At 38.0% G+C, this 8,190-nt stretch overlaps 1 long non-coding RNA gene across 1 annotated transcript in view; it reads left to right on the top strand.

Annotated features, from left to right (window-relative positions):
* The first annotated feature begins 1,849 nt into the window (after nucleotides 1-1,849).
* LOC146767884 (uncharacterized) overlaps nucleotides 1,850-8,190 on the top strand; it is a 30,952-nt gene continuing 24,611 nt past the window's right edge. The window contains exon 1 of the long non-coding RNA XR_014953718.1: nucleotides 1,850-1,896. This is a non-coding gene — a long non-coding RNA (uncharacterized LOC146767884). The remainder of the gene's footprint in view (nucleotides 1,897-8,190) is intronic.

Raw genomic sequence — 8,190 nt, 5'->3', positions numbered from 1 at the left:
AACAGAAGTTAACTAAGTATTTTGTCTTGAGGGATGGTTTAATGTCCAATTCCTCATTTAGTGTCAGGAGTCTAAAGCCGAGACTCCATTGCCTTGCAATTTTTTGTGTGCTGAACAAAATGGAGTAGAACACAGACTGGGACCCAGGCTGGGCTATTAAAAAAAGCACAGTAAAACATACAGGGTACAAGTCTCTTTGCTAACAACATTTTCTAACAGCCCTGACAATGAATCCATGCAAAAGAATGGAAAGGATAGGAAGACCAAGGATACAAGGATTCTCTGCAAGTGAACACTGCAATGTAGATCCGAGCAAAGGCTGTGAGTAGTGTTTTGTGCTATTTTACAGAAGTTAGAGCTTTGGTAGAAGCATTTGTGCACTGTAGTATCTGTGTCATTGTGAGACGTGTGAAATGGACTGCTTGTTTAACTCCAGCACATAAATTCAATACTGAATACAGTTTTTTGTTCTGACCAGTACAGATAAGGAGCCTGCCACTGATATGTCCTGGGGATGAGTCAGGGTGGTGGTACGACAAATTCTTTATCTGTTCCACATACACATAAAAATATCCATTTCTTCGGACTCACAGTTATCAATATTGGGAGCTCTGCTCATTCACTCTCGGTACTGCGCTGATGAGTAGAATAGCTTACTTCAGCAGATTTAATTGTTATCTTGCTAAATATGATACTATGGCAACATGCCTGCCCCAGGATTCCCTTTGCTGCTAGTCCTGGTGCAGTGAACTAATAGAAAAGGCTAATGGGAAAGTCTAATGACCATTTTTAAAGCTTAAATACCAGTCATTTAATCTGACACTCTACAGGCTGCCAGTTATTTCTTTGGTATGTTCACAGAGCAGTTAAATGCAAAATAAAATTTGCAGTCAGTTGAGCTGGTTTATAATTGTTGTGCAATGCTGGAAATCTTCAAAACTCCTTGAATACAATATTCAGAAAATGATATCTGACTGGCTTTGCCCCTCCCACTCCAGAAATTTAATGCACACATGCACTGCCACGATGCATAGGAAAAAATCCTATGGAGCAATCCAGCATACACAATCTGTCAGACCAAGAAGAAATAAAGGTCTGTTGTTAATTCAGAGAAATGGTCAGCAGCTGCAAAATAGTTTCCACAAGAAACAGAGCAGAGCCCTCTCAGTTAAGGATAGATTTTTTTATGATTTTCTGTTGCCTTTTCCAGGGCCAAAATCTACTGTGAATATTCCTATGTAGCATTTATTTGTATTATCTGCTATTCCAGTTCTGTTAGCCATAGCAACAAAAAGTCCCTTTGAAAGTAAGAAAAGCCCAGTGATTTTTATACTGGTTTTCAATATTTAAACAAATTAATTGCCACAGAGATATCACTACGGAGAGTAAATCTGCTCCAGCAGCATTACTGAGTGTTGGTATTTTGTATCATAAGACTTCAGCTGTGGTGGTGAGCATGGGTGCACTTCCCATCTGAGAGTGCTTCTCTTATGGCAATAGGAATATGGTCATTAAGTCAGGGAATCTCATAATTGCATTCCAGGATACCTGTCACTCTCATAGTAACAGTGCTTCCCTTAGCTGAGTCACTTTTAGTGTGACTCATAAGGTCATCCTACATCTCTAATATTTTGCAACTCAGGAGAACAGGTTTAAGAGTTCCAATTCAAAATATATAACAAAAAAAAACTCCTTTAAACATGCTGTTATTCAGAATCTTTGCTGCTGTTATGATGAACTCACAGCTTCTGATGCAGATTTATGTACCTGAGAGATAGTTAACAAGACTTCAGCAGTATTACAAATTTAATCTCTCCTTGTGACTTTACAGGTACTGGCAGAAGTGATTGCTGGGAAGATGGGCTGGATCAGATGGTCCCTTCTTAACCTATTAAGGTCAGTGTTTGTGTTACTCAGCTCTGTATTTTTAGGTGATGTAGAAGCAAAAACCTCATAAATATCTCTTAACTCCTATAACCTTAGTGACTGTTTCTAGGAATTTTGTCAGAACAGTCAGTGATCTCCAGCACAAATTCCAGAGTGAAATCTGGGCCTATGTTATTTAAATTACACACAACAAGCTGAGTTTTATTCTGCAAGGTACACTGAACCAAATGTATTTTGGGTATGTCTTCTCTTAAATCCTGATTTAGCCAAAAGGCCAGGAGGAACCTGAAAGACTGTAGGGTCATTGGAGATGTAAATATTCATAGTGCTGTTTGTAGTCTACACTGCAATGTTTTCACTCTTTCAAAAAAACCCCAAAAATAGCCCCCCCCCCCCCAAAAAAAAAGCCAAAAAAATCCAACCAAAAAAAAACCCCAAGCAACAAGAAAATAGTCTTTATATGTCTACCTGAGACATGTTAAGTAGAGCTCAGGTGTGAATTTGACTGTTGAATAATCATACATTTCCTCCAAGTTTAGAAAGTGTGGGCTCTTACCCTTGCCCACTGCTGACTACAGTGCCTGGCGAATTTAAGAGTTTCTACATAAACCACAAGATGTAATTGTTTCACTCTCATCTGTGTCAAATTTTTACAGGAAAGTTCTCTGAGTGTGTTGATTCAGCCTCAGAGACATGCAGTCTGTGAGAATTGCATGGAGCGATGAAGTAAGAGGATTTAAAGAGAGCTTAACATTTAATAGAGGCAGAAGCAAGTAAGCTGCAAGCACAACACATTTCCAGAGCTACATCTCCAGCATCCTAAAACTGTTTTTACCAGTTTTTGTCAGTTATTTTGAAGATCATAATTTCTATACAAATGAAATCACATCATATAACCTACAAGAGTACCAGAGACCTAATCAGAAATACATGTAGTTAGGGTTTATGGCTGAAATTTCATGGTCATCTGATTAAAATACTTGAGACTAGTTCCCCAAGAGCTGTGGGTGTGTAAGGATGTGTAGTCCCCTCAACTCAATAGGATTTATGCTGACATAAGTTCAACCTTGTGGTCTGGTACCTCTGAGCTGACGGGCATTTTGCTTTTGAAGCAGAGGTGGTTGTGCGCAAGGTCTCTGATAGGTGGTCCCACAAGGAAGGTGAACTTTGATATATGCAATTCTTAAGTGTCTTAAAAGGTCTCAAGGTGTGAATTTTTTCAATGCCATTATCAGGAAAGGGTCAGCCTCCTCCTCTAAAAGGTTTGAATTAAAGTGTATTGTTGGGTCCTTGTGTCAAGAAATCCTTTAACTCCCCTGGACTTTTCTATGCATTTTAGTCTCTCTTACTACAAACCCTTCTGCAGGATAGCAGCCTTTGATTCTTCACTGCCTCCACACTATATAGTCACTTCTGGCAAAGAGAGAAAAAAGGAGTATAGAAGAGAATGCTGGTGAAATAACACGCATTCAAGCGTAAGATAAAGTTTGGCATAAAGCACTCATCCTGACTCCAAATCAGACATAGGGAGTGCCTTAGGTTGCTCAGAGGGTTATGTCAAAAACATGATTCAATTTATTTCCCACAGTTATGTGTGTTGTTCTCATTCTTGAAATACTAAAAATATTCTGTTGCTTACATTTTGAAGGAAAAATTTCATTATTTTTTTCACTATTCTGATTAAAAAATTACAAAATACTTTTGCATATAAGTGTAATGGGCCAGATCCAGAATGGGACTTGAGCAAAATAATGATGATTAAGCTTAAAAGTTGGATGTCTGGCTCCAAAGATGGGGTTTGTGCTGATGGATTCCCTGTGCTTTGAATGTGGGAGAGCCTGTGGTTTGTAAGGAGGATTTGCAAAAGATAGGATAATGTATGGAGGAAATGTTTGAGACAGCTCTGCCTCTGAAGGTCTGTCCCTCAGAAGTTTAACTCAGTGCTAATATAGGTATCTCTGTGAAAATGGATTCCCTGCCCAAAATCACTTTTGGCACTTTGGTATGTAAGGCAACTGACCAACTGCTCCTTTTCAAGGTGGCAGTAGTAAAGATGTGCAAAAGTAATGGGCAACATTTTATCTTTCTGGGACCTGTCACCTTTTTTTCTGGGAGCAGTCACCTTAATGATAAGTTGTGCTTTCCTGTGAATTATTACTTGTAGACATGCAAATGGCACCTCCTGAAACTTGTGAGCAAATACTCTCTCCAGTTGTTGAAGTGGGTTGAGTTCACTCTAGCTTCTTGTGAGACCTTCCTTCCTTTCTCTGTACATGCTACATGTTTTAACCATGGAATTTCCCATTTCTCAGCTGAGCACAAAAGATTGAAAAGAAAAAGGTGGAAATGTTCATTTTTGTTTCTCTGCTGAGCAACTAGTAACCATTTTTCTTATTTCTTTACAGAGAAAAAATTAGAAGTTAACCAACTTTTACTTGTTTCATGGGAAACTACAGTTTTTTAGGCAATTTCACAGTATCATTTGTTCCTTCTCTTTCGCATGGTGTGTGGCTGTACAAGACAGAGTATAAGATTTTCTCTCTCCTCTCCCAGCAGTAATATAAAAACATTTTATTTTTTAAATTACTGCCCCACTGAAGTATTTCTTAATTTTGTTAGAAGGGATAGAGATATTTTTCTGAGATTATGACTTTACCCAGAAAGGGCAGCGCACCTGGCTATGTGTGTTGTGCTGGGAACACATGTCCAGCGTGCTATGTTTATCCTTCTGTCAAAGAATGAAGGTATCTGTGAGAAGCCTTGAGTCAAATAAACAGTGATCCTGCAGCAGGTCATATTGTGGTTTCTGTAAATCAGTCTGAAGCAATGGGACTTCATGCAGTGGATGTGAATCCAGGGCAGGACCTTAGCAGGGATGCCATGTGACAGGGCTGGTTTTAGATTTCCCACAGAACATCTAGAAATAAAACAGGAAAATTCAGGATGGAATTCTAAAATGAAAATGAAGCCGAAAGCTCAGAACAAGCCCATAACACATTCCTCTTTTAAGTGAAATTTCTTTAAAATTCTGAGCTTATTTTCCCTCAAACACATTTTCCTGCCCTTAGAAAGTTCCAACTCATATAAGCAGACTGTGGAACTTAATCAACTCTAGTTGTAAAATCTCATTGAAGACATAGTTGTAATTCTTCTACAATGATATGTTTGGAGCTGATAGACACAAATATTTTTGTCTGATGCTTTACCCTTCCTAGGAGTTTGGAATCACTTTATTCCAAGTGTTTTATAAACTGTCTATCTCAAAAGAAAATGTGGCATTTAAAATGTTCCATAAGCCTCCAAATTCCTCAATCCCTGAGCTACAGGTTAAAATGAATAAATACTATAATTGCCCTACCACATTAATGGCTTCTGGATTTAGTGAATAAATATTGCTGTAGTTTTCAGTATGGGGGAGCAAGAGATGCAGTTATTTGGAGATAATCACCTTAGACATATTTCAGAATCTACTCCATGAAAAAACCTTCCAAGACCATCATGAACTTAATTAAGCATAATCAATGCTCTTAATTAAATCTATTGTGATTCTAAAATAGTTTTATAACATCTGCTATAGTGTGATTGCTGCCTTAGTACTGAGTATGAGAAATGATTCTAACTAGCATCTACAGAGGAATTCTCTCTGGAGTTAAATACACCAGGCCCCAAAGCTGGGCAGGGTGTGAGCCCAGCAGCTCGAAGCATCTCTAAGCATACCACCATTGACAGAGGGCTTTGCATGTTCATGTGCATCTCTGCTTTACAGAACTTTGGCAGATGAACTCGCCTGGTCTCCCTATGGCAGTTTTGGACACTTTTTGCCCCAAGCTCTTTGGTTGACCCCTGTGCTGGATCCTCTTTCCCCAGCAAGGAGCCAGCAGCTGGGAACTCCAGACACTGCACTGCCAGTCTGACAGGTTAGATAAAGCTGCCCTCACTATCCATCAAAGTAGGCCAGACTTTCAACGAAATGGCCATGACACAGCTACATGGTCTGGTTTTGCTGTCTGGGGGAAGTGGTCTTGGACACTGGAGCAAAGTAAACTTCTAGAGAGATTATAACTCATTAAAATCTGTATGTTTTCCAGAGCTGACCCCTTAGTTACCTGATGGTGCTTTATACTTTATGAATTTTTATTTTCTGTTAATTATTTTTCTAGTAGTTATTTCTCCCTTATTTGCCAGCAGGCATATTAAATCTGAGCCTTCTCTTACATAGAGTTGCACTGATGTTATTCTACTGAATTCATATTATTATGGACCCATGAAAGTTAAAGCAAAGAGCCTGGCAACCGTGTGGCTTCCACTTCTATTTTTATCCTAGCAGTTTTAATTGGAGATTATATTTTCCTAAGACAAATTCTCTTTATAACAACTAAAACAGCAGCATCCTGTTAAGTAGCATCCTGCCTACATCAGTGACCTTTTCTGTCTGAAACTACACTTTCCATGAGGGTGTCACAAGATATTGACCTATTAGTGTTTTCCCTGTTACTGCATAAAGAAGTTAAAAATATTTACTTGTCCTTGTTAATTTTGTGCTCTACATTGTTTCCCCCCGTCAAAAAAAAAAAAGGGAGAAGTGCTAAATGTTAATGAACCCTGAAGGAAAATGTATTTTTCCTTGTGAGACCCCTTAGAAAGTTAGAAGTTAGCCTTAAAAAGCAGACTTTCTGAAACTCTTTATAAATAGAATACAAGATCTTTTTTAGTTGTCATGGATATCAAAGGAATTTTGTACGTGATTGAGAGCATCTGGCTCTAATTGTATTAAATAGCCTTAAGCATCTGACTTTAACTAGAGAAGCTGAGAAATTCCACTATGGGTACCACTTTTTCATATATTTTTCACATATAGAAGAAATCAGGATGCTGTTTTCATTTCAACAATTGACCTTAAAAAGGAAAAACATGGCAGAAGCAGAACATTGCAGTAACTTTTTATTTTAGGAAAACATACTCTGTTTGGAACAACAGGAAATTGGAGCCTCTTTTTAAAACAAATTGTTTTGGCCTAATTATTTCACATTTTCAGTCTCAGACACTATGAATACTGAGTATTGTGTATATATTCACATTTTCTTATTAGCAGTATGAGCAGCATAGGCTATTTTGCATTTGGTTTACTTTTCAGTTCACACATATAACAACACTACCAAGACGCTTTAGACAATGGCATTTCTTTAGAGCATACCTGCAGGTATTCCTGAAATGTTGTATACTTTGAGAATTATATTTTAGAGTTAGGATAGAAGATTGTGAGAAAAAAAAAAGAGCATAAAACAAGATTTCATTACAGGCTTCCCTTTAAGACGAAGACTTTTCTTTCACTGAAGTGTTCATTCATTTCCATGGATGTGAGTAAACAGAAAGGAAATAGCTTTTGGCCTGATGAGCACTGAGAGGATGTTTCTGTACAAGAATACTTTGTATGTTGTACATCCAGACAGTTTTCATTGCACTTGCTGGAAGAGATTGCCAGGCATCAATGTTATTAGTGAAAAATGCTGAAGCTGGAGAAGATAAATCCTCACCTAAATTTTATAGCTCAAGCACTTAGGAAGTCCAGTGAAACTGTTATACAGTTTTAAAGCAAGGAGATAATGAAAAGTCAGTGTGCAAGCAGAAGCTGTCACTATATATAAATTACTTGAGGAGTCCAAAATGATACCTGCTGCAAATGTCATTCTACAAATTAGGAGTGTAGTGACCCTGATCCAGTGATGATATGATTTCATATCACCCATGTCCCACTGATGCAATGACTGACAGTCTTGATGCACACAGGAAAAGCTGAACAGCGCTGCTTCCTAGCCAGCTTCCTAGCCCTTGTTTAATCCCCCCTTGCCTTATGATTCCAGAAAAAAAACTTGCATTTGTGTATACACAGAGCAGGATACCCCAACTAAAGCAAGATGGAATTAAATTACAAAATCAGAGGGCTGTCTGCTTACTACATTATTAAAGATTGCACTCACCACATAACAGTTTAAACATAAGCAATAGAGCATGACAATATTTTTGCTATTACTTATTTTCATATGGAAAATCCTTTCTGTTTACAGTGAGCTGTGTGGATTCAGACAAGTCTGGGCTGACCTGTTTGTCCCTGTGGTATTTCAGATTTCACACCTCATGCTGTAAAACTTTCCAGGACCAGCTCTGTGCTTTGAAGTATACAGTATATGGCAGTAAACATTAACGAGTCATAAATATATTTCACCCAAAAAATGTTTTGTAGATTATACTTGCCTTAGTCTGTGGTAATACCATTCATTATTCTGTAATTTCAAGAATGTGTAG

The sequence above is a fragment of the Lonchura striata genome, chromosome 3 (assembly GCF_050655825.1).
Source record: "Lonchura striata isolate lonStrDom1 chromosome 3, ASM5065582v1, whole genome shotgun sequence".
Lineage (NCBI taxonomy): Eukaryota > Metazoa > Chordata > Aves > Passeriformes > Estrildidae > Lonchura > Lonchura striata.
This window is presented reverse-complemented; position numbering and strand designations above follow the sequence as displayed.